Genomic DNA, 27,571 nt, shown 5'->3' on the forward strand with positions numbered 1-27,571 from the left:
AGCTTGAATTAACATAGCCATAGTAAAGATCAAGCAGATTAATAAATAACTAGTAATGCGCATAGGTCCAGTTTTTCATATTCTTTGATAATAGAATTCCTAAGCGTACCTACCTAGTTATACACCGAACTGTTACACCTAACTACTCAGTGAAATAGCGCTAAGTCCTAGCTGCAAGACGCAAGAGTCTTGCAGGCTATGTCTTGTTCTTGCTCAAGTCTTGCACGGTCAGTCTTGGTCTTGGTCTTGCTAAAAATACGCGGTCTTGTTCTTGGTCTTGGTCTTGCAAAAACGCAAGACGCAAGACCAAGACTGCAAGACCAAGACTGAATTTGGGCAACACTACTCTTTTTTATGGCCAATTACAAAATAGCGGAAGGGTGATAGTGCTATCTACGAATGGCTCCGTCCGTTGTTCCCAAATTATATTGCTAAATTATTTCCGTATTCTATTGTTTATTTTTACTATTGCCTGGAAAAGATTCTTTAAACTTGGTTGTGATAATGTAAGAGTGGAGCAAGAATCGCTTTTGGACATTGTTTTGTTTATAGTCGGTCAAAATTTGACTTTTGTCTAACTATGTACTTATGTTTACAAAATGAAGTAGCGTCAGATAGATTATTATAATACTAGCTTACCGCCCGCGGCTTCGCCCGCTTTGTCTAAAACCTAATAAATTATATACTAAAACCTTCCTCTTGAATCACTTTATCTATTAAAAAAACCGCATCAAAATCCGTTGCGTAGTTTTAAAGATTCAAGCATACAAAGGGACATAGGGACAGAGAAAGCGACTTTGTTTTATACTATGTAGTGATAGTAAAAACACCGGTTTTCATCATTTTATTATTATCACATTCGTATAATAAATCATTGGATTTTTTAATTTTAACTGTAGCTTTCGAATGGTGAAAGAATTTTTAAAATCGGTCCAATAGTTTATGAGCCTATTCATTACAATCAAACAAACAAACAAACAAAGTTTTCCTCTTTATAATATTAGTGTAGAAAATCTATCAAAAAAGGCAGAAACAAAATTGAGAAAGCTTTAAGTTACTTTTTTCTTTAAATTCCTTGAAGTACGAGGATGGTTCTTATGGAGAGAAAACGTAAACATGTACCACGAGCGACGCCGGGGCGGACCGCCAGTACACAATAACATCGAAATAGATATATAAAGGCTCACAATTTCTAAGTTCATCTACCGCTTTGATTTACAAACATTGCTTACTTATTAACCTCCAGGAAACCCAATCCCTATCTACTTACAATTTAATTGAAAGATCAATCAGTATTTATGAAGTCAGCTATGAGGAAGTATGCCATGATTATCGAAGAGAGATGATGCTGTGGAGTTGATGGATAGATGCGGAATTCTAATACATTATATTATGTGGAAATTAATTAATTTCTATGTATTTATTTTGCATACTACCAACTTTGCCACGCGGTTTGACCCGTTTGAAAAATCTTTGCTAAAATCCAAAATCTGTTTGTGGTTTTCCCCTGATAGAGAAACAAACATTCTCACAAACTTTCGTGTCTATAATATTAGTAGGGTTTTCACACCTGTGTAACTATTTTTGGAATCTGAGTACTTTATTTAGATGACATTAAGTATAAAAATATCCTACCTAACCTCATACCTATATTAGGTACATACATATGTATAATGCCACCCAGCATACAATAAATGACATAAATCGATCGTAAATATACGTTATAATATACCGAATAATATGAAACTAGAATTTGACATTTTTTGCTTTTTAGGGTTCCGTAGCCAAAATGGCAAAAACGGAACCCTTATAGTTTCGTCATGTCCGTCTGTCCGTCTGTCCGTCTGTCCGTCTGTCACAGCCGATTTACTCGGAAACTATAAGTACTACAGTGATGAAATTTGATGGGAATATGTGTTGTATGAACCGCTACAAAAATATGACACTAAATAGTAAAAAAAAGAATTGGGGGTGGGGCCCCCCATACATGTAACTGAGGGATGAAATTTTTTTTTTCGATGTACATACCCGTGTGGGGTATCAATGGAAAGGTCTTTTAAAATGATATAAAGTTTTCTAAAAAACATTTTTCTTAAAGTGAACGGTTTTTGAGATATCAGCTCTCAAAGTCGTAAAAAGTATGTCCCCCCCCCTCTATTTTTATAACTACGAGGTATAAAATTCTAAAAAAAATAGAGGTGATGCATGCTAATTAACTCTTTCAACGATTTTTGGTTTGATCAAAGTATCTCTTATAGTTTTTGAGATAGGTTGATTTAACTGTAATTTATTATATTTGCTGCTACGGAACCCTTTGTGCGCGAGCCCGACTCGCACTTGGCCGGTTTTATGGCATTCAAATGCTTTCTTTATAAATTTATATTTATAAAGAATAGAATTTTGTTAGATTTGGTCAATTAGATTGAGTCAATGACAAGTACACTACGCACTTTAAAATAGTTCAATAGTTGAACTCTCCCTTTTACAAGTCGGTCAAAACTACAAAAAGTAAAGAGCACTCTAGCTCAGTTATTTGTAATGGATCCGAAAAGTAACAATTACTCATTATGCCTATTCAATATTTAACAATGAACCAAACAAAATTAAGCAAATCCACTACTTAAAGGACGTAACTACCATCGTACATGTTAAACGAATATCATTCTTAATTTTTTTGACATAAAAGCTAAAATAACTTGTACACAAGTCCTAGCAATGCATGTAAACCCATGTGCATTCTTCCGTATGTTAAAGGGTGATCAATGCAAGGAATATTTGACGTTATTCTCAAAGGAATATGGTTCAAATTATATTATTGGTTACATATTATCATTGAGTCATGGGTAAAATGACCATAGTATTTTTACTGCTAAACTGGATTGTTATTTTAATTTTTTTAATTTATATGAATCTGTGTATTTCCTTAAAATTAGAAAAGATGCGAGTATTTTAACTTTTTTGTTATTTCAATAAATTGTAGGTTTTATTCAATGAAAAAAAACTTGAATTTACAATATGTGTATGAGTTTATAACTTGACACAACTGTACATAAAGATTGTTAATTATTTTTCATACAATACAATCGACTTCAGCCGCTGAAATAATTTTAAATGCCAAAGAATTTAGTTTGTCTATAATATGTAATAAATATATCCAATATTTATTTTAAGTACCAATGCTCTGTATTTTTATGTTTGTGACTTAATAATACATCAGCGGATACAGAAGGATTTCAATACTTTAGAGCTAGCGCGCAAGAGCAACTTTTATCTCCGCAACTATTTTGTCTCTCGCATCAACTCTATGGGGAGTTGCGTCGCTACGTGCGCGCACTTTCTTACTAGCCCATAGAGTTGATGGGAGAGACTAAATAGTTGCGGAGATAAAAGTTGCTCTTGCGCGCTAGCTCTTACTATACAGTATACTCACAGACTAGATAAGAACAGTCTTCGTCTTAATCGATCTCAGGAATACCCGAACCAATGGGACTATCCCACAAAAATAGTACAAATGGTTAGCTAATCTCAATGATTAGGTCATCTATAAAACTGGCTATTGAGGGCATGTACACGATTGATGCCGGATTATCATCATAACTTCCGATACAAGATCAAAGTTTGAACCTTTAATTGCGAATTAGAGAAATATCAAAGCGAACGTTTTATTTATATAAGATTTAATGAGTATAATGTAATAAAAAATTTGTACATCTTGTGTAGGTGCAATAAAGAATTATCTATCTATCTATCTAATAAATATAGCGTTGTAAAACTGAATCATTGTGAAATAGTCTCTATAATAGATTCGTTTTAATGTATTGAATAAACAAACCTAATTGAAACAAAAATAACACGTGGAATATTTGTAAAATATACAATAACACAGTATAAATAACATCTGGTTATTTGCAAAAACGTATGTAGATATCTATACATATAATAAATCTGTAGAAGGGTCAATTCTGTACATTGAAAATATTGAAAAAATAAATAGCAGGGGGTGTTACTGGATCGATACCAAACCCAAATATGTAATTAAAAATTTTTTTGTCTGTCTGTCTGTATGTTCAGGCATCACGTGAAAACTAACGGTTCGATTTCGATGAAACTTGGTATAATTATACCTTATTAACCTGGGCGTAAAATAGGATACTTTTTATCCTGGAAAAATACGTAGAAAAAAATTAATCTTAATTTTTCAGTTTTATCCGTAGACGTTGTTCTGTAGAACCGCGAACACACGTTGCGTTCGTTCGTCCGCGAACACACGTTATAGGCCTAGCCGTATTTGGGTCCAATAGATATTTATAAGATGTCATGGTCAGAGTTACTCAAAATGGAGAAATAAACCATCCACGCGACATCCGCGCGGACGGAGTCGCGGGCGGAAGCTAGTGTAGGAATATAAAAATAAATGTTTGCATCATGAATATTCGTTGATTTTATGCAAATAGTTTCAAATTGAAAGCAAGAAATAGTTTTGTATCATTTAAATACTAATCTATACTAATATTATAAAGCTGAAGAGTTCGTTCGTTTGTTTGTTTGAACGCGCTAATCTCGGGAACTACTGGTCCGATTTGAAAAATTCTTTCGGTGTTAGATAGCCCATTTATCGAGGAAGGCTATAGATATCATCACGCTAAGACCAACAGGAGCGGAGCAATGCGGGCGAAACCACGGGGCACAGCTAGTTAGTTATATATATCTGTAGAACGCTGGACACTAAGTGATTGATATTTCTAGAAATATCAATACTCAAGAACTCAGAAAAAGAACAAGTTTATTCAAGCTGAGGCAAGACTTTTCTTATTTTGACTTCTACTTTTATCTCTACAAATGGCTAATACATAGAGCTAAATACACATAATATTATTTATTTCCTACCAGGAAATATTATTTCCTAATACAGACTAATTTTAACATATTTTCCTCAAAATTATCACAATGAATATATGCTACACTTTTGCATCAACTTTTTCATAAGAGAAGCTTGTATGAATGAATAAAAAAATATGACATTGCAAAGATGTTGAAGTCACTGTACCAACATTCAGATTATAAAAACTTATTACGCAAAGAACATAAACTGAACTGGTTTCGTTTAACTTCTTGAAAAGATTATAAAAATTAAATCCATATTTTATGATTTTGTATGAAAGCGAAGTCTGTTACACTTAATACGAGTAATTTATAGGTCTTAAAACTATTTATACCTACAATATATTTATCGCTTACGTCTTCTTCAGTAATGTTGTTTTCATCTTAAATCAAACAATACATAATAATAATAACAAATCTTAAACAATTATTATCGTAGAGCACTCCATTGTTTGTTGAATTTGATTCAATTCGATGAGCTATAACTTTTTTTTATTCTATTACCATATTCAAAGTTTTATCAAGGTCTCTGTTGTTTTGTAGTTGATGACAAATATTATCGTGATCATATTAAATAATAGATATTATATACCTAAGTATTATATTAACTTCGGAAGAATTAAAATTTGTTTCATACAATGATTTTACAAAAAACGAGTAATTGATGAGAACCATATTACTCTACTATCAATGAGTAATTCATATTAAAACGTAATTACCTTTAATAAATCTAGAAAGTTTGGTATCGTTTAATATTTAATCCTATGTTTGTACTTATAAGGTCTAATATTTAGTAACACAGATAATCTATCAGGTGTTTCATTCACTTTAACATTATCAGCATTTATTTTGCATTTCAGTGGCTCTATTTAACATATTAAATAACATGTAAGTCATGTAATTAGATACTTATTTAGTTCGGAAGGATTCCACTGTGTCTATAAGAAGTATATGAGTATGTCATGTTAAAATTGTCAACCTTCTTAAAATTAATACAAGGGTAAAGACTAAACAGATCTTAGGGAAAATCCTGTTTAAATATTCTATTTTGAAATTTATTTGTAAACTAGCTTACCGCCCGCGGCTTCGCCCACTTTGTCTAAAACCTAATAAATTATATACTAAAACCTTCCTCTTGAAACACTCTATCTATTAAAATAACCACAGGAAAATCCGTTGCGTAGTTTTAAAGATTTAAGCATACAAAGGGGCATATAGGGACATAGGGACAGAGAAAGCGACTTTGTTTTATACTATGTAGTGATAAGTTGTTATAAAAAAACGGCCATATGTTATAACAAATATAATAACATAAGTAGAAATAATAAAATGGATGATTTAAAAAACCTAAACATCTTTTAAACTATGTAGAGGCTTATCAAGGTCACTATAAGCAACGAAAGAATTTCACCAAAGCAAAAAGATTGACGTTAAATTCGCTGATTTCTAAACGAGGTCCGTTAGAAAACATCAGTTCTGCGTAATTCAATAACATTGATAACGTTAGTACGTAGGTAGCTGGGACAAAGCTTTCTCACGATATAGTTTAATCTGTAGCCGCATAGTTGGAAACTATTGATCCCATTTCTATTACATGCGGTACTGCTTAATTGCCTATTATTACTTACTAGCTGTGCTCCGCGGTTTTACCCGCAGTGCTCCACTCTTGTTGGTCTTAGCGTGATGATATATAGCCTATAGCCTTCCTCGATAAATGGGATATCTAACACCGAAAAAATTTTCAAATCGGACAAGCAGTTCCTGAGATTTGCGCGTTCAAACAAACAAACTCTTCAGCTTTATAATATTAAGTATAGATAATGATTAGTCTTTACACTTTGCAATATCTGGTATAAAACGATATATAGAGTCGTCAGACTACATACTGTCTTCACAATTCAATAATCAAGTAAATAGTTGGGCATTTTCTATTTTGTTTTTGGAATAAATTTGTAGCACCCAAGTGTAATTCGAGCTTTTTTATCAATGCTATCTGGACCACGTCGTTTATGAAGAATTTTGATGGTCAGCGTGTTATTTTTAGTGGCGTCTGGAGATGTTTTAGATAAGTCATTTAAACTCAGATCTGTTTTATTCATGTAAAACTTATTAAGTACTATGAACAGTCATTTCTTATCTAATAAACAAGCTATTTGATATCAAATAAAAAAGTGCATTGTAAACAGTAAGATCGATATTAAAATAAACAAAATTCGAGGCAAAGTTTGATCAACAGATTTTTTTCCCACGTCCAATTACGAATGACATCTGAAGGTTGAGGAAAACCGAAGTTCTAATTGAATTAGCATAATATGTCGAATTTGAAATCACGTACGTACGCATCTGATTCAATGTTTTGCGATTTTCACTTTCCTACACGTAATTATTTGTTGGAAACATTCAGCATCTTTTCACATGAAGTCTCCCTGTACATAATCAGAACATCTTTTTATTTACAGAACATCACTTTATCGTTTTGGAGTAATGCCATACGCGGTAATTCCTAGTAAGAGCGAACGCATCTTCATAAAAATCTTCATAAGCAACAGTTGTCACGTACACATGAATCATGATTCATGAACGAGACAATAATTTCGTGTCCGACAAGGACTAACGCCAACATATCAACCGTTTAAAAACATTAATTAAGGTTGCAACATAAACGACAGCGACCATCAGAAAGCTCTATGCGTAGAGTTTATTTTTCATTCATACTAACGACAAATACAAGTGTCCGACTTACTAACACAGATAAGCTGTAAATGAGACATAAATTCAATAATAAACGTTAGTTGTAACGAAATAGGGTTTGTTTTCGAAAGAGCGTTTGATAACGTTGCACATGGGGTATAGTAAACAGCGAGGAGAGACGCCGGCGCACGGCTCGCCAGTCAGTTACTGATAGTTCAGTGGAGAGCCGGCTATTGAATGCCACGCGCCAATCGACCCGCGCTTTCGATCGAAAAATAACCGAACACAAAAAACATATTCCGGGTGTCCCTCAGGGGTGCATATTGGGTTCAGTGAATTTCAATTTGGACGCGAATTATAATTGTGAGTTCCGTGATTAAAGTGAATTGTTTCGTGGTCCATATGCAGATGCTGCATAGCACGGTGAGTGATTTTGAAATGTTTCTTGCACCGGCATTTGAATGGTACCATTGTTTAGGAGGCGGGAGGTCTTTTTGCTCGGCGTTCGCGTTGGCATCAATAACACTTTCATCTCTGTTTGTTTTATTTACTAGTTTATCAAGTTCTAATTAAAGAGCTATAAACGCGTTAACACCGGCTGTAAAGTTTTACGAGTGTAAACTCGAAATGTAAATTTTATCTTTGGACGGTAAACATTTATTAGGCTGTACTTGAACTTCTATAGATGTAGTTTTGTTTACGTTATCAACATCATGGGAATCCTGCGATAACTTTAGTGAAATATGAGTCATTATTTGTTATTGGTAGTTGTATCAACTAATTAAGAACGCAGCTTTCTTCCTTATCTAACTCTACTTTCACTTTATTATTAAATATTAAACTATACGCATTAATTGTGAGGCAGCTAAATTTAAAAAGAAAATTAAATATTAAAACGCAATGTTAATAGAAAATACAAAGTAAATAAATAATAAGTGTTATCTTGAGTTCATGAAATTCATTAAGGACCTTGATATTGTTATGAAAATTGCGAAATTTTATCTTATCGTGTACGAGCGTCTTATCTCACGATTAAAATAGCAGTGTCTGCAATCTTTTGACAAAACTCATTAGCATAGATAACAAATACGGTTTAACAAAAAGGCTTAGTGTAAAGAAGTCGTGCAGAATATTAAGAACTTTTTAGTGGAAATATATAAAAGAGAGAAAGAGAGATAATAGTTTTAAGCGTTTCGTAAAAAATATTATTTGGTAGGTATTTGAGCATGAAGCGTATTCATTCAAAACGGCCAAAAATTTTTTTAGTAAATGTTTTTAATATATAATACGGAATACCTATTAATAATTTAGTTTCGAAAATATTATCACAAACGATTCTAAATTAGATCATGGATTGTTATATGAGATGGAGCTGTATCTTAAAATTTCCAAGAAAAATTACGTAAATGTTGACAAACCGACATTCACAATATTATTTTACACACACGCTATGTTGAGAATTGAGATAGTTTTAGCTTTTGCAAGAGGGTTTTCCCAATTCTCTTGTGAATGACACAGGCTACATTTCGACTGCCTCTACTTAAAAATATAATGACCCAAGTTAGGCATACAAATTGTAAAAAACCCGTAGTTGTATTGATTTATTTTTTTTTAATTGGTTACGTCTGCAATAATTATTGTTTTCTTTTTAAATTCATTTTGATGGTTTCAATTAAATGTTAATATAATTTAGTGTAAAACTATAATAATTGAATGTAAAATTATTACTGCAGATGAATCTGATTTATTATTATAAATATTTGTATTTGAATCATTGTGGGATAAAGTTTTTTTTTTAATACTAAAGTAACGAAAAGCTCTCATAAATTAGCCATACGCATTTTGTTATAATTATTGTCATGGGAACATTATTTTTTTAATCCATTGACATAAAAGTTTATTAAAAAAATTATAGCTTTTATGTAGTCAACAACATTAATTTCTCTCAAATTGATTAGTACGTGAAGTCGAGGGGTGAAATGTCTGTAATATTTAACAACTTTCTATTATTCAATTACTTCTAACATGTTTTCTAGCTTGAGGTCCAAGGTACCTTGTAGAATCTTCTTCATTTAGATGTGGTTTCGTTAGCTCATAGTATTATATAGTATCAAACAAAGTCGCTTTCTCTGTCCCTATGTTCCTATGTCTCTTTGTATGCTTAAATCTTGAAAATTACGCAACGGATTTTGATGCGGTTTTTTATAGATAGAGTGATTCAAGAGGAAGGTTTTAGTATATAATTTATTAGGTTTTAGACAAAGCGGGCGAAGTCGCGGGCGTTAAGCTGGTTTATCATAATTGGTACACATGTTGATTATATTGCAACTACAAGCTTTAAATGCTATTGTATATCAATGAAGTTGAAATCTTTAATGTGAGTCCTTTTAGCGCTTAGACAACCTAATTTCAGCTTTCAATCTAATCTAGACTTACTCTGTTTAATATCAAATTGTATTTATTTATTACATAGATTTTTCCCATGAGTTGATCCGCATGAAAAGATCGATCTCGTGCGGCAATTAGGTATTGCAAATTATTAATTGAATATTAGTTTGAACGTGCTAATCTCAGAAACTACCGATTGTCCGATTTGAAAAATTCTTTCGGTGTTAGATAACCCATTTATCGAGGATATAGGTATAGGCTATGATTACGTTAAGACCAACAGGAGCGGAGCCACGCGGGTGAAACCGCGAAGCGCAGCTAGTTAAGTTATAGTTTTGTATAACTAAAGTTATTTTTTTTGAATGAAAACTGCTTTAAATTCCACGTTGTGATATATGCATGATGCGTTTATATAATCATATACGAACAGGTTAAGATAACATAAAATTGCTTGATTAAGTTAGGTATGTATATTAATTTTCATCGATATCCACAATATTAACATTTTATTGCATATAGAAAAAAATATTAAAACCGTGCGAAAGTAAGTCACATAAATTAAACTGACGATAAATTTAATGAAATAAGTGTAGCATAAACTTTATAGGTATGTTACGATTTCAATTGATTTTTTTAGTTAACCCGATCAAGAAGTGTGTCAACGAATTGTTCCGGGTTCAATCACCGGGATTATTGATAATACTTATGTAATATTTATTTATTTATAGCATTCTATCCTTGTGCTGATTTGTTTATATTTTTTATGAGCTTTTAATGGCGCTAGAAGTCTTCTGAAGGACTCTTTGCAGTTAATCTATAAAATAAATTGTTCAAGATAGTTTTTGGTACGTATTTGTTATCTCAAGGTATTGCGATAATAGTTTTAGTATCATTTTTTATACTTTAATGTTGATTTGACTAATACATTATTAAATTAATTCATAAAATATGGTAAAATACGGCAAATTATATGTCATACCGTAGCCACAGATGAGAGTCATTAGATTAAGGACAACCATTAATAAGAAGTAAGCAAGAGTTCGTTGGTTTTTTCATTTATTCATACATACATAATATTTAATCATACAATTTACTTTTGGAATTGAATACCTATTACTTACCGAATAACGAAAGCATTTGCTTTCGTTACAATAAGATTCAGGAAATAAATGTTTTTTCATTTTTGAATTCAAATAATTTACAAGACATTAGACACCACGTAATTATGAATTGTTAGAGAAAATTAGGAATTATTACCTGCTTGCCAAATTTATAGCATCTTCAAAAAAGTAATATCACGCCGAGGTTACTAATTTAGTCGTATTTTGTTTTGATAAAATGTCAATTGTTTAAAAACTATTGTTTTCGTGTTCAGGCGTTTCGCGGTTATTGACCGATTTAAATAATCTAAATAGCAGATAATTTTGTGAATTTCTAAAGTTCAATGTCATTGTAATACCATTTTAAAGTATTTTATTAATTATTTGTGGCAATATGCAACCAATTACTTAATATTATTATTTTACTATTATTTTATAGAATTATCCTACTAATATTATAAATGCGAAAGTTTGTGAGGATGTGTGTGTGTTTGTTACTCTTTCACGCAAATTCTACTGAACCGATTACAATAAAATAAAGCAAACATAATATAGAGGGTAACTTGGATTAACACAAAGGATTGGTCTTATCCCGGAAATCCCACGGGAACGGGAAGTATGCGGGTTTTTCTTTAAAAACGCGGGCGAAGCCGCGGGCGGAAATATACTTATTATATAATATAATAAGTATATTTCCATTTTAATATGTTAATTAAACATAATTAAAAATCCATTTATCTTCTGAAATCATTGATTAAAGAAAAAATGATGTCAGGAGTCATTGAAAGTAATAAAAAAAAAAAATATTTGATAAATATAAGAAGCCGATAAACCTTGATGTTTTGGTTTAATTAACTTCCTATTATTAATATAGTTTAATTGCTTATCTAATAGAGGTCAATATCATATTAATATAACCATTGAATAAATGCTATTAATAAATAATGACGTAAGTAAACAATGAAATTAAGAACCAATTTAAATAGAAAATTACTTGACCTATGAATATAAGATTTTGTAGGTTTATATATTATATTATAATAAATGTACCTATTTTATTGTGAAAGTGACATTGCGTACATTATCATCAACGAAAAATAACAGATATTGAAAATATCTCACCTGAGGCTTTTTGTATTTTCCATAAAAATCGCCTTTTATTTTTTAATGTATGTATAATTATATATATTTTTTAATAAATGTATGGGACATTTATTTCCACTTTTTTTCTTATAGCAAGAATATTATTACTATTTGCCAGTATATCATCACATAAATAACAAATTGAAGACAAATTGTCGTGTAACAATGTAAAAGTATCTAATAATTATAATTATGATTGGCGCGTTAATTCCTTTGATCAAATCATCAAACAATGATGGATGTTTGATCATTCCACAGTTTCAGTATGCATAACATTTTTTTTATATAATAGCAATTTCCCGCCACACGGTCGAAATATTTAGAATACCTATGTACTTGTTTGTTAATTGATTAATATAATAAGAACATACCACAGATAACGTACATACAGAAAAAAAAAAGTTATTTTGTTTGAGTTACAGATTAAATATTATGTATTGCAGTTCGATTTATGAATTTTGGTAATAAAATTTACCGCTAATCGTATACTCTGTTGTCCCTACATAGTTTTAATATTTTATCATATTTTTAGTAATTATATATTTTGAATTAAACATAATCGAATCGAAATCGATCGAAAGAGGTTTTAACAATGTTTTTCATTTTAAATTTCGAAGGAATTTCAATGATTTTATTTTTTAACAACAATCCAGACAATAGTTTGTTACATTCTTATTTTTAAAAATAACAAAGCGAAGTTGTTGCGACAAACGAACATACAAACAAGCTTAAAATATATAGAACGTGTAACAAAACAACAAAGTAGCATGCTTTTCACACTTCTAGAGAAATATCTTGGCGTTTTACAAGTAACCATTTGGACAAATATGCGACGTAACTGTAACTATATGTCAAGTGTAGGTGTTAATGTAAAATCCATTATTTGTGTTTGAGTGAAACACTTTTATTATTAGAACATTTTTAGCATTTTTAACGTCCCCTAAAACTAGAGTAGTCTCCAAACAAAATGTTTTAAAGAATAGTTTATTTTTAACATCCTCTAAAACTGGAGTAACTAGTGGAGTAGTCTTCAGTCCTTCAGAAAAACAAAATGAAATCTTCATTTGACGTAATCAATGCTACAAATGTTTAAAATATACTATATTTATTAAATACTAGCTGCCCCGATAGACATTGTTCTGCTCTATTGCCCCTTTTTCGTGTTTTCTCTCCATATGAACCTTTTTTATACCTTTACAAAAACGTTAAAAAACTGCCGATTCTTGTAAAATAAATATTAGTTATCCTAAGATTATGTAACTCATCATGCACTTGTTAAATTCCATATTTGTCTGACAATACAAACATTAACACAATAAATATATCTTTACTGCCGTTTCATAGTTTTCATTGTTTTTAACACAAGCTCCACGTATATTATGTCATAGACAAAGTAATAAAAAGGGGCTTTTCTATAATATCCGGATGATAAATAATTACAATATACCTTCAATATACAAATTTAGGGCGAAATAAAAATTGTCGGGATTTGTACGGTACGATTTCATTTCATTTCAAGTAACAATTTTTTTCTGAATAGAGTCATACACATTGCAATTGACAAACTCTACTTTGATTGTATACTAATTATTTACTTATATAATATCTGCCAAACAAAATCATAAGGCCAATAAAAGTTCTTTCCACCTCTGTAGTTTATAACTTTTGTTTACCGGATCAGTTAGTATTTATAGATAAATTCTAAATATAGACTTAATGACTATCTAAGTCCTAAGACATTAAATAGACAATGATATTGAAATTCTAAACATTTCGGTGAATGTTATTTGTCCTTATGCTAAGTGACTATCTCACGATTGACAAAATTCTCAACAATTATTATGCAACTAACATACCTTTAGCATTGTTGAACGTTAAATTCGTTTAACGCGAGGTATTTCAACGCGAGGCAAGATTTTAGGATGTGAAGTGTGGGGGGCCGTTCGCGTGACTCGCGCTCCTCGCGCTCCTCGCGTCGTTTGTTTTTCGTAACGTGCGCTATGCCACAGTGTAAAATATATCAAAAGTAAATTGTGATCAATTTTTATTATGTAAGCAATGTAAAAGTGTTTGTGTCAGATTGTAAATATAAAAGTAAATAAAGTAAGCATTTACAACTTTATAAACTGAGATAAGTAGGTACTAGGAATTTATTAATTAGCACAACATAATTATGGAAGTACTTGGTGTAACTAATAAATATTACTTGCTGCTACCAGTAGAAGCTTAGAGTATTATAATATTAGAATAGTATAGAGCGCTTGTATTGCACAAATTGCTTAGTGCGCATCGAAGGCAGATGAGCTATAGATACTATATAAATGTGTGTGTGACAAATAGGGATGGGTAGGTATCAATTGCGTGTTGAGCTATCGATAAGTTATGTAAATAAATATGTAACATAAGAAAATAATATATTGTTCAATATGTTATTAAAGGAGAAATGTATGAAGAAAGTATAAATATATGTAATTTTAAATAATAATGTAAAGTCTTCTATTAATTATAAGTAGTTTAAAAAAATGTATAATTGAAATATCTGAAAAAACGTGTGGACTTCTTAACTATTAAAATTAAGAAAATAAAAGATCGGGTTTAGTACTATTTTTTAATAATAAATCAAATAATAATAGTATTTAATGTTAAATAAAAATAAGAATTAATTAATAATTTAAAATGAAATAATAAACAATATAAATATATATCAATTTTATACCTACCAAAACCTTCAAAAATCAATTTAGCGGTTAAAATACATATAATATCGTAACATTACATACTTTACATTTACACTATAATACATTCGCATTCATAATATTAGAAAGTGTATGATACAAAACACAACACAAAATTATTTTTAATATATTTTTAAAAGAGTTTTAATATTAAAGTCAAATATTAATATGTTAAAATATAGTTTTTCTTGTAAACTATCGAGTACAGCGTTGGTCAAGTCACATCACTACGATCACGTGGCGGCAGTAAGGTGTGCGAAGGGTGCGCGAGCGAGCTTGCGCGTGTCCGCCTCCCACTTCCCCTTGTATTTATTATCTAATATCTATTTATTTAATCAGGCATAGTATGGTGCTGAAACGAGACATAGAAGGAGCGTAAATAAACAGAATGGAAGCAACCTTATAACTCAATAAATAAAGTATATTTTTAAATGTAGTTCCGTAGTAAAAGCCGCTTTGCGTGTTTTATTGTTTCGTCTTTCACATTCGTTACAAAAATTGTGATCGAGTAACGTCTACTGCACTCTTCCTAGTTTATAATGTCAACTAAAAAAAATGAGACACGAAAAAAATCTCAATCGTCACCTAGGAACGTATAACGTAGAACCTATAATCCCATATAATAATTACCATTCCGTATTCACGGTTTCTGTATTCGAGGCATATATTTTATGGAACATATACCCCGCCAATAAGGAACTTTTACTGTAGTGATTAATAATTATTATAAGTCAATAATCATTATTATTTGACTATTATCAATTATTTTTTAACTAATAATCATTATTGTTTTTTTCCTTAAAATAAACAACTGTAATTAATAATAATACCCCAAAATTATGCAAATAATACACCAATTATACGTAATAATAATCCATACTAATATTATAAATGCGAACTTAACTCTGTCTGTCTGTCTGTTACTCAATCACGCCTAAACTACTGAACCAATTTGCATGAAATTTGGTATAGAGATATTTTGATACCCGAAAAAGGGCATAGGCTACCTTTTATTGCGAAATATGTACCACGGGCGAAGCCGGGGCGGGCCACTAGTATTATATATATAAAACAAATTATTATAAACTAAACTCTTATTTCACAGTAACGCAGCTTTTATCGTTTTGAAATAAAAGCATACGAGGTGAAACTTTATGACCAACTGATATTTTTATTCTGTGTCATCAAGTAACTACGTTTTTATCATATTACTCAATTTACATACCGTTTCTTATAGTTTACTCTTTTTTTTGATACTGACACTGCTTTCTTCCGAATTTTGTTTGTTTTGTTACCCATTTTCAATAATTTATCGTTACTCAAAACGTAAAATCGAGCGGAGATAATTTGACACAGGTCCTACGTTAGCAAGCGCCTGATCAGGACTGGCGGGGTAGCGGGCAGCGCGGTTTGTAAAGAAAACGCTGGGCAACGTTAAGTTCTGAGATATAATATGTATTTAATAATTACAGGGCTTCAGTAGAAAACCAAAATTTAGCACGTTTTCTGCAGTACATCAAAATACATATCCTTATATAAAAATTATTTCCAAAATCAGAAATTTCATTAATAAATAATTCGTTTTCGATCTTTATTTTAGCCTATTTTTATGATTTTATATGATCGACCAAAATACACGTGGTTGTGTAACAAATTAGCACACTTTTTAGGAAATATCTTGAAGTGTATTGATTATTTTTTCTAGAAGCGTCATATAATTGCAAATACATGAAAAATTTGATCTTGCAAACCAATTTTACTCCGCTTCGCTGAAAGGACTCCCCTTAAGAATCAAAATGTTTGACATTCTTAATGAGTCTGGGAATGAGATCTTTGTTATTTGGGACGCTTCATTAGGAGTATCTTAAATTTAATAGTTAACAGTTATTTTATACTATGTGTTTTTATTTATTTAGAAGATATTATGTAAAAGATGAGCGTTAGGTGAAGAAAGTATATGGTTTAACGGACACAAACTCAACTTAGGAATTATATTTACATATATATTATTGTGATAATTCAGTGCTAGGTAAAGCTAGAATATAATTTTGTAAATACAAATCGTTTTTGACACCGTTTAAACTTTAAAAATATGTAGGTAATTTTTCAAATTTGTTGTTATAAATTGTTAAAGCCGCAAATGTGCAACATATTTTTTTATGATTTCTTCCTAAGATTTCTAGACGTATCACAAGTGACATTTGCAACTAAAGTGACAGTGACATTTATTAAACCACGAAACCACAGATTATATCCGACAATACATGTCATTCGCCTGTCAATTTGACATTTCACCATTGTATTTACAATCGAAAGTTGTATTTTGGTAACACTTTCTATGGTGCATTCTGTCTATGGAAAGCTGTCTAAATCGTCGAGCTAGTTAGTTCCCGCGACGTTATCTTTGGTTCTGTACTTATTAGGTATCTTGTCATGTTAAATGTCGTGTTGTATATTTAAAACTAACCGGTAGTTTGTGGTTAGTGAAATACATTTATTCGATTACAGTAGACAGAACATAGTTTAGCTCGGGGTAAATTATTGTTTAAATACACATTTCATCATTGAACAAGGCTTCGAAATCAATTTTGAAACCTTAAGTACAATAGCTCCTGTTTCTTACTCTAAAGAGTCGATTAAAATAATAGCGGTGCGCAGCTTTTTTAGGAAGGAATCTTATGACTTTAGAACATCATGCTAAATATAGAGCAGAGCATGAAAAAATAATAATAATAGTGTTAAAAAAAAATGCATGTTAAAATTTACACTAGAAAACAAAGCTTTTTGGGCTTATGCGATTGAAGTCGTTTTAAAAATTAATATGGAGCTAAAGAATTATTGTAGGTCTTTAGTTTTTACTAGTATCTAATGAACATTAAAAGAAGTAGTATAGTATTACGTATATTATCTGTGCCAAGAGATTTCTTCCTCCATACTAACATATAAATAATATTATACTTATTATAATTATCTAGTATAAAAAAGGTTTCACCACGGAACTGCTAATGACTCAATGAGTAAATGAAGCTGTTGGTTTCACAAGATAATTTCAATCAGGTGTAATGGATCCATCCATCATGGCGGACGTTCGATTATATCAAACATCATGCTAATGCTGTGCGTGTTTTAACCGACTGCGGGGAAGAGGGTTAGGTTTTTTGGCATGTTTAATTTACTTGAGAGGTATTGAGCGTTGTAAATAAGAAAAATATGTTATTGAAATAAATGTATGATAGAGTAATAATTTATGAAGGACTAGCTGTGCTCCGCGTTTTACCCGGATATAGCCTATAGCCTCGATAAATGGGTTATTTAACACCGAAAGAATTTTTCAAATCGGATCAGTAGTTCCCGAGATTAGCGCGTTCAAGCAAACAAACTCTTCAGCTCTATAATATTATTAGTATAGATATAAATTAAGCGTGGCATCAATTTAAAAATAGCAACAGAAAAAGTATTATTTTTATGTCATCACACCAAACTTTCTAGCGTAATTTCTTTACATAAACGTTATATTAGAAAAATTAGCATAAAATTGCTTTTAAATAATTAATAGTAACTAACACTGCAGAAATTATTTGATACTTAAGGCATAATAAAATAGTTTAATATTAAATCAACGTTTTCCATAGAGAGTGGGCAATTTACCAGTAAGTTAAGCAAGTAAGAAACTCAACTTGGGCAAGATTACTTGATTTATATAATGTGGTACAGTTTTAAAGTTATATCTAATCTATGAATATAAACGAACACTAAAAATTTGCATTTTCATAACAGCGAAAATATTTTCACAACATTGGTACCTTGTTCTTTTTATTTTTTTTGTTCTGTATTAATTACTAGCTGTGCCCCGCGGTTTTACCCGCTTTCTGCTTCTGTTGGTCAGCGTGATGATATAGCCTATAGCCTTCCGCGATAAATGGGCTCTCTAACACAGAAATTATTTTTAAAATCACCAGTAGATTCTGAGATTAGCGCGTTCAAACAAACACACACTTCAGCTTTATAATATTAGTATAGATAAAATTAGATCTTTGCTTTACCAGTACATATATCTTTTTGTCTCCACCGAGGCTCGAACTCGCTAACCACTGCACCACAGAGATAAAACAAATAAAATTAAAGAAAACTTTAATCAAGTCTAATCAATTTGACGTTAATTGACACATAACGGGTTCGTAATTAAAATCTCAAGTATTAATTGGGTTACATTCTTTTAGGCTCAGCAGTTTAGAGTAGGTCGATAGAAGATTTGACTATAGAAAGAAGAAAGAAAGATTATTCGTAATATACACACATATTATAATGATATAGGTAACGGTATGTGAAGTATAATATATACAACGTATAAGCAATTTGGCCGTCTTTTCCTTAAAACTCTAAGGATTTCGCAGTAGTAATTTTGAGCTTCTTTCTCTAATGACTATCACTTCGCCCTGCACGTATCTTGATGATACATGTTCCACTTATTATTAAGGATACTAAAATAATATATATAAATGTTGTGCAATTTATATTTGCATGTTGTGAATACCTGTAATTGTTTGTTACATTTAGAAGAATACAATAAGTCTGTAATAAAAATAAATGAAACAATGTAAACAAACTTTGGTACATATTTCTAATAAATAAGTAAATTAATATTATGTGTATAATTTCGATACGCTTAAAATATGTACACGAGAAGATAATTATTTTTGCATAATATGTGCATCTTTGCTGAATATCGGTACTTTAAATAATCCGGCTTAACACAAATATACTATGTATAATATAGAGCTTAGTAATGCAGATAATATAATATCTACTGGTAGTTGGTAATCATAGATAACTAATTAGTTCCTGGTAATATTAAGAAAGAAAATCTGTGTCTCTGTTAGATGTTTTCTACCAATTAAGTTCCGATATTTTTTTTGAAATGAGCAAACAACTAAAACAAAATATCACTTTAAATATAATTGTCACATTCGAATGACCTTAAATCATGACATGACGCATGCTGACGTCACTCTGGTCTCTGGATAAAGAATTAGTTCGTAAAACTGTATAATTATTTAATTTATTTTTATCGCAGTACCATTGGAATCTATTACTGACGCTTCTACACTTTTATTTCTTCCTGTAACCGTCTGGAGAGAGCCACACACTAATTGCGTTTACGCAACGCAACACACAGACTAAGAATAGTTGCAGTACTTGTAGTGGGGTGGCTTTTCCTATTAGGTACATTTTAATGTACAGATTTAGAGAAAATTGATAAGGAATCTTGAAGAAAATTAGAAGAAATCATTGGTCAAAATAGTTAAATTTGAAAAAAATATATAAATTATTTAAATTATTAATTGTTTTTAAACAACTAAAATGTGTTATATTCGATTTTATCACTGCAACGTAAAACCGACTGATAATATATTTATCTACTATCATACATAAATACTATAAACAACAGAAAACCAAAATTGTTAGACCAGATAATTATCTACCTTAAAGCCATGCCACACAACACATTTCCCACTCATTATTCTAATAACACCATACACATTCGAACGTTGCGTTCACCGCACTGCACGTCTGAAGAGCCCTTATCTGACGCAACGTGATGAATGAAAGCTTTTACCCAAAGTTATCGAAACTACATTTTAACTGCTCTAAATTGTTTTTAAACGATATAATATGCTGGTAATGTATACCCGATGTTTCGTCTGGGAATTCTCAATTTGTGTGAAGATTAGAAACATTTCCTAGAACGCGAGATTTTAAATGTTTTACTTGCACATAATACAATTAAAAAAGAGCATGTGCCTAGCACATGTGTCAGAAGTGAAATTTCTTTGGCAAGGTTCAAAGATACCAAAATCGTCGCCTTACTCCATCACGTGACGGTATTGCCATGACGCGTAAAAGTTTCACTTCTAAAATCTTTAAACGCATTTGTAACTAATTAATTGTCTACGGTTGAAAGTCTGAAAATAAAACAAATTATTCATCAACGGATAAATATTTTATTTTTTATTACATTTAATAATAATAACACCCTCTACTTAAATCTTTACTAAGATCATAAATTATAGTTCGTCATATCATATTATGTTTATTCAGTTGGCTTCAAGGAAAACCATTGTTTAATTTATTTCGAGTGTTATTCTTAATGGAACTATTGATAGATAATGTTTGTGGTAATCTATCTTTTATAATAACTGATGATTATCTATTTGTAGTATTACATACTAGCTCTCCGCCTGCGGCTTCGCCTGCATAGTCAAAGTAGTAGTAAGCAGTAAGAATAAAAAATATAAATTTTATCACAAATTTCATTTTTACAAAAAAAAAAATAATATTAAAATTGTATTGGCCGTTTCTGAACAACAATATTGCCTTATTCCGTACTTATTGATACAATGAAGCTAATTACCTTTCCAGAAACAAATGACACATAACCAGTATACAGAGACTTTTTTACCATAATACATAGATACGAGTGTCCAGTCTTTCATTCCGGATCTAATTATTCTATGCGTATGACACACGCGTTAAGGCTAGGATTTTCCGGAGTATTAGGCATTTTTGCTGTCCCAGAACGCGCGAAATATATCTCGCGCGCGCGCGTCTAAGATGAACTTGCGTGACCCCGCCGCCCGCCACAGTATAAAATATTCAGTAATATCAGTGGCTTTCATATTTATTAAATTCGAATATATTTATTAAATACGAATACATATTATTTATAGGATACAAAAATGAAATAAGGGTTATTTTAATTTTATAATTTTTATTTTTTTAAACATAAATAAACAAGGCGCAGGTAGGTTTTTAAGCTAAAGATTAATAGCAAACAGTGCAGTTCGCAGGTCCGTGATATGCAATGACTACGGAATGGTCGTGCCCGACATGCTCTTGGCCACTTTTTCAAAAACAACGCAAGTTAAATTAAACACAAATTCTTAAATTAGGCATGTTTTATCAAAACATAAATTAATTAAGTATTGTCTACTTTACATGTCAGTTGTCAGTAACAGAGTGTCAGTTAAATAATTCTGCAATGCAATGCAACTAAAATACAATAAAATACTCTTGAGTATTTTATTGTACTTATATAAACACTTATGACAAAAATGGCAATGTAGCTGGGTTTTCATTGGAAATCCTTTATGTTGGCCGATGATCATAGAACGTTATTGTTATATCTAAGTTCATCTTTTAAAATTCTTCAATATTTAGTTGTCGAGTTCGCAGCACCGGCTGGACATTTTGATCACCCTGGACTGGCTGAAATTAAGTCCACACTGTGTAGACTTTCTACCCTCATCTGACAACCTACGAATTAAATATTCCATTATAATTATTTCACCCCACAAGTAGATATACAGGGTGGTTTTAGGACCTCCTGCCAAATTTAAATCAGTTGTTCAGATCAGACCATGAAACTGAACAATTTTTCCAAAGAAACATTGAAAAGTAAAAAAAAATCAGACTTCCAATACAAAACCGACCACAATATGATCGAGTAGTTTTCTATGGGAGGATTTTTTCTCATTTCGACTCATGCATGTTTCTTTGTAAAAGGTGTTCAGTTTCATGGTCTGAACAACTGATTCAAATATGGCGGGAGGTCCAATAATAACCCTGTATACACACGAGTACCTCTACTGTTATTATCTATACTGTCCCTCTTTTGTCGTTTATTCATTTTTAATTTTTTAACAAAAATGCACGGCGGCGGGAGTCGGTGAGCGCACGACTCGACACAGGTCTTACCTCAACAAAGCCTCGCGGGCATTTGAAGGCCCAAGCGGCCTCGATTTCGCGCGTGTCTTGGTTTATTTTTTTATGTGATTTAAACTATATTCATTCTTCAATATTTTATGACACTTTGCCCTCCGTAATAGTAATACCTACCTAAATATGCATTTTCAAAATGTCTATGTTATTAAACACACCTATAAAATTGAAAATAACAGCGCAAAACGGGTTGACTTCCCGATTTTTTTTGATCGTACAAAGTAATTGATATCGTGTTACCGACGACACTCTGCCTTCAAATAAATCTTTTTGTGTAAAATATATTTTTTCCAGTCGAAAATAATGAATATTTCATTGTTTAAAATTAATCTAAAAAAGGGCAATAATCGGAAATCCTCGCCTTAAAACCAAGATTACTCAACTTACCAAAAGATTACAAAAAATCGATGAAATGTTTTATAGAGTTTTTGCGTAATATTTGAAATAATGTGCAAGTTTTAATAGTATATTTCACATTTACACATTATAAAATATGAACATCATAAACATATTCATTTGTCCAATTATTATGGAACAAATCCACCCTCTGGACTTCGTCAAATTAGCAGATATAATTATTCAAAGATGCTTTAAATTCCTTTAATTTGAATAAAAGTAGCATAATGTTCATGAAATATTTTAGCTATCCAAACTAATGTGTAAGGACCCTAACTTCTAAATGCAGACTTAATCACAAATAGACGTCGCAATGCAAAAAGATAGATTCAATGGCAGACAGACATACTTCGTAATGAAGAACATAAATCTATGTCTATAGAAATAATATAACTATTCAGTATTCTATATGTATAGTAATAAATAAAATTGAAGTGTCTGTTATATTAGTTCTAATATGTACAACAAAAACAACATACAATCCAATTGAATCTTACTCTTTTTTATGTCGGTTTTCCTGTGCATATGTATCATAATAATTCATATGCAAAGCAAAACCGTAACACCGCAAAGTGTTTGTATCATAATTCTATGTTTGTTCCGGTTAATCTCCAAAAAGATTAGACCTATTTTGACGGAACTTTGTGAAATATGGCACATGATAATTGACGAGAGGTCTGATATTTCTGTCTTTTTATTAAACCCTGAAATTAAAAATACAATAAATGGATAGCATTTTTATATGTATATTTTATACTATAAAATAAATATTCATGTACATAATATAATAATATTATGTTTACTAATATTACTTTTGCTCAGATATAGCACTGGGGATTTTTCATGACATCACAAGTAGGTACCTAATTTATTTGCAATTCTTGATTTGCATCGTCAATATTAGACATTCATGATGACAATATATCTTGTGTTAATATTTTTCCTTGAGTATTATATGTATAATATTAAAATGCATATGAATCCACTACCTTATTACCTTCTACTAATTTTAGTCCAGTTTTAACAATAATATAATGAAGGGGAAAGTTAAAATTGTAAGTTGGTTGTCCAATTACTCGGAAAATACTAAATCAATTTTCTAAAGTACATAGGATTTCCATATCTGATTTACTTTAGCCCTTGGTTCAATACAGGTATAGTCGGGGCGAGTTGCTAGTAAAGTGTCAATGACCATTTAAACTCTTAATTCAAACAAATTGTATTTTTAACAGCACCATATCGAACACTCATTATAAAGATATAAAAGTGAAAACTTGTCGTGCTTACAACTTCATCACAGAAACAAAAACTTAATTGTACGGACCACCCACAAATACCAACCCTTATATGCACCCAATGACGTCACCGATTCAAAACTAACACTTATTACAACGGAGTAAGGTATATTTTAAAAATGTGTCCAAAAATATTGGGAAATAACTTTGCTTTTGAACGCCTATAAAAATTATAGTCTATAACTCTATGGACTCTATAACTCTCGACTTTGGACTTTGATGCACTCAAAAATATTTAAATTGTTCGTTTGATTTTGAACTTTATGTTAATGAGTTAGGATTAAAATTAGTTCGTGTTGTTTTGTATCGGAAGAAAGGCTTTGGCGGTGGTCCGATGTGGAAAAAAAGTTAATATGAGAATAGCGTTTGATGGTTTTTATCAAAGTTTTTCTATTATTTTGTAGCGTTGTACTTTCTATGTCCACGGCATTAGGTTTCATTCAGACTAAGGAGAAAATATTCAGCGAGTTTCTTTAATCACCATTACTTTCCCCGGCTTTGAATATATTGAATTACTAGATTTCCGCCCGCGGCTTCGCCTGCGTCTTCAAAAGAAAACCCGCATAGTTCCCGTTCCTGTGGGATTTCCGGGATAAAACCTATCCTATGTCTTAATCCAAGTTACCCTCTATATGTGTGCTAAATTGCATTGTAATCGGTTCAGTAGTATTTGCGTGAAAGAGTAAAAAACACACACACATCCTCACAAACTTTCGCATGTATAATATTAGTAGGATAGGATTTATAATATTAGTAAGATAGGATATCGTTCACAAAAAGTTTATTGTCTTGCTATTCAATACAATCAAACTTTCTGTAAGCTCTCTCTCATTCAAAAACGTTCAGCATTTTTTATTAAGCCATATTGTACCAAGTTTATAAATGCTTTATTTTCGATTTAGGTACTAGTAGTACCTATATTAATCCTATAAACTTTTAAAATACCTTTCTTAATTTCTTCCAATAATACCATCTTGAAGAGAAGCTTTCGAACCTAAGTACTTACATATGAAAGCATTTTATAGATATACAAATAAATTTTATTGCATATAAATATCAGGAAGGTATAAAACATGGTTAAGTGGCTAGCTGTTAGACTGACCTGTATATTTTATTACATTTTTATTGTATTTTGGTTAAATACGTTGAATATAATTAATAGGTAACATGTCTAAGGCTGGTTGCAGAGCTTGACCGACCGTCAGTGCGTACCGTCGGTCCTGACGATACGCATCAACAATAATTATTGTATGACTATAAATGCGCATGACAATACGCGTGCGTATGGTCGGTCTAGCTATGAATTACGGTTTTATGAATTTCCATACATAATATGACAAGCGCGACTGACGTACGCACTGATGGTCGGTCAAGCTCTGCAACCAGCCTTAAATATCTTGGAATTTAAAAAACGTAAGATAAATAAATAAATCTTTTATTAACTCTCCGTTTAAATATTTTAATATCTATTAACAGTTTATTTACATTTATTTTTTGTATTAATAGTAATCTATTAACACATTAATTAATTAATCCATTTGCATTGCTATTGTCAAAGTTTTAAATAAACGAAAAGATTTTCGCCGCGGATTCGCCCACGTTTTCAAAGAAAAAACCAGCATAGTTCCCGTTCCTGCGGGATTTCCGCGATAAAAAGTAGTCTATATCTTATTCTGAGTCTTCAGCTACCTACATTCCAAATTTCATTGTAATCGGTACAGAAGTTTTTGCGTGAAAGAGTAACAAACATACATCTCACCTCACAAACTTTCGCATTTATAATATTGGTAGGATGTACTTTTCTTATTCTGGTCGATATAATATTGTGTGAAGTTGGTTATCGGTCTTTCATACAAATCTAATTAATTTTTTATAGAAATAATTTTATCCATATAAACTTATAATCTAGTTTCTTGTCGTTTCTCCTCTGCGACATTCCGACTCGTTGGTAATTGGTATTTAACTTTTTATAAGCGCTTGGAGAGATAAAAAGTTTTATGTTTGAATTTCAATCAAAATTCGTATTAAGTTAGATTTTACTGAAAATAAGGCAAAATCTGTGTAATCCTGAGAATCTGAGCCAAGGAACTAAGTATTTGATTGTGTTTAATTTCGTGAATAATAACTTTCAGCGTACTCAGTAATAAGCTTTTGAATAATTCAGTAAAATAATTATAAAACCCATTGCGTAGTTTTTTAACCGACTTCAAAAAAAAGGAGGAGGTTATCAATTCGGCCGGTATTTTTTTTTTTTTTATGTATGTACACCGATTACTCCGAGGTTTCTGAACCGATTTACGTGATTCTTTTTTTGTTCGATGCGGGATGGTGTCGAATTGGTCCCATAAAAATTTTATTCGGATAGGCCCAGTAGTTTTTATTTTATGAGCATTTTTGTCTGTAGGTATTTGTAAATTTTGCAAGTGCAAGTTTGAAGTCGGTTGTTTTTAACGCAGTTATCACTTGTTTAAGCTATTGCATTATGCATAGCTTCTATCGCGGACCTTGAGCGCGGGGACCGAATCGAGAAATTCCGTAACGAAAAAACCTCACGTTCCCCACTCCGACGCGCTCGGAGGTGTGGCTTGAAGGCATGCTATGCAATAGCTTTACCGCAGCTGTCCCCGAGTGCCACACGTCTTTTTTTATTTTAATCGCACAAAAATAACAAATATTTCCCCTTTATAATATCAATTCAAGTTATTTATTAGCTAATAGATACACGATTTAAAGCACAAATAATTTCAAGTACAGATACGATCTAGAATTTAGATCAGTTGCAGTCATCAAAAATAGAGAACCTATCTGGCAGACGGTCGGTCTAATAATACCACAATACAAATAATATTAAACTACCTTGCGACATTACTAATTTTAAATCTCTTCAAAAAAATAGGTACCTATATAATATTATTTTATGTGACTGTGACCACAGAATATTTAACTAATAGTACTGTGACATATTATTTTGAAACTGTATTTTTTGTGCAAGAACTTTGAATATTTAAGTCTAGTTGTACCCCGTGGTTTTACGTGCATTGCTCCGCTCGGCGCTCCTATTGGTCTTAGCACGATAGGCGTTGAAATAGTCATGTAACACTGAATTAATCTTTACTTTTTTAGTAGAAAAACTTCCAAACAAACAAACTTTTCCCCTTTATAA

General features: G+C 31.2%; 1 protein-coding gene across 1 annotated transcript in view; it reads left to right on the forward strand.

Annotated features, from left to right (window-relative positions):
* The first annotated feature begins 7,790 nt into the window (after positions 1 to 7,790).
* The window catches only part of LOC123703194 (facilitated trehalose transporter Tret1-like), a 70,150-nt gene continuing 50,369 nt past the window's right edge, over positions 7,791 to 27,571 (forward strand). The window contains exon 1 of the mRNA XM_045651118.1: positions 7,791 to 7,995. The gene's annotated coding sequence lies outside the window, so the exon portion shown is untranslated. The remainder of the gene's footprint in view (positions 7,996 to 27,571) is intronic.

This window comes from Colias croceus, chromosome 25 (assembly GCF_905220415.1).
Source record: "Colias croceus chromosome 25, ilColCroc2.1".
Lineage (NCBI taxonomy): Eukaryota > Metazoa > Arthropoda > Insecta > Lepidoptera > Pieridae > Colias > Colias croceus.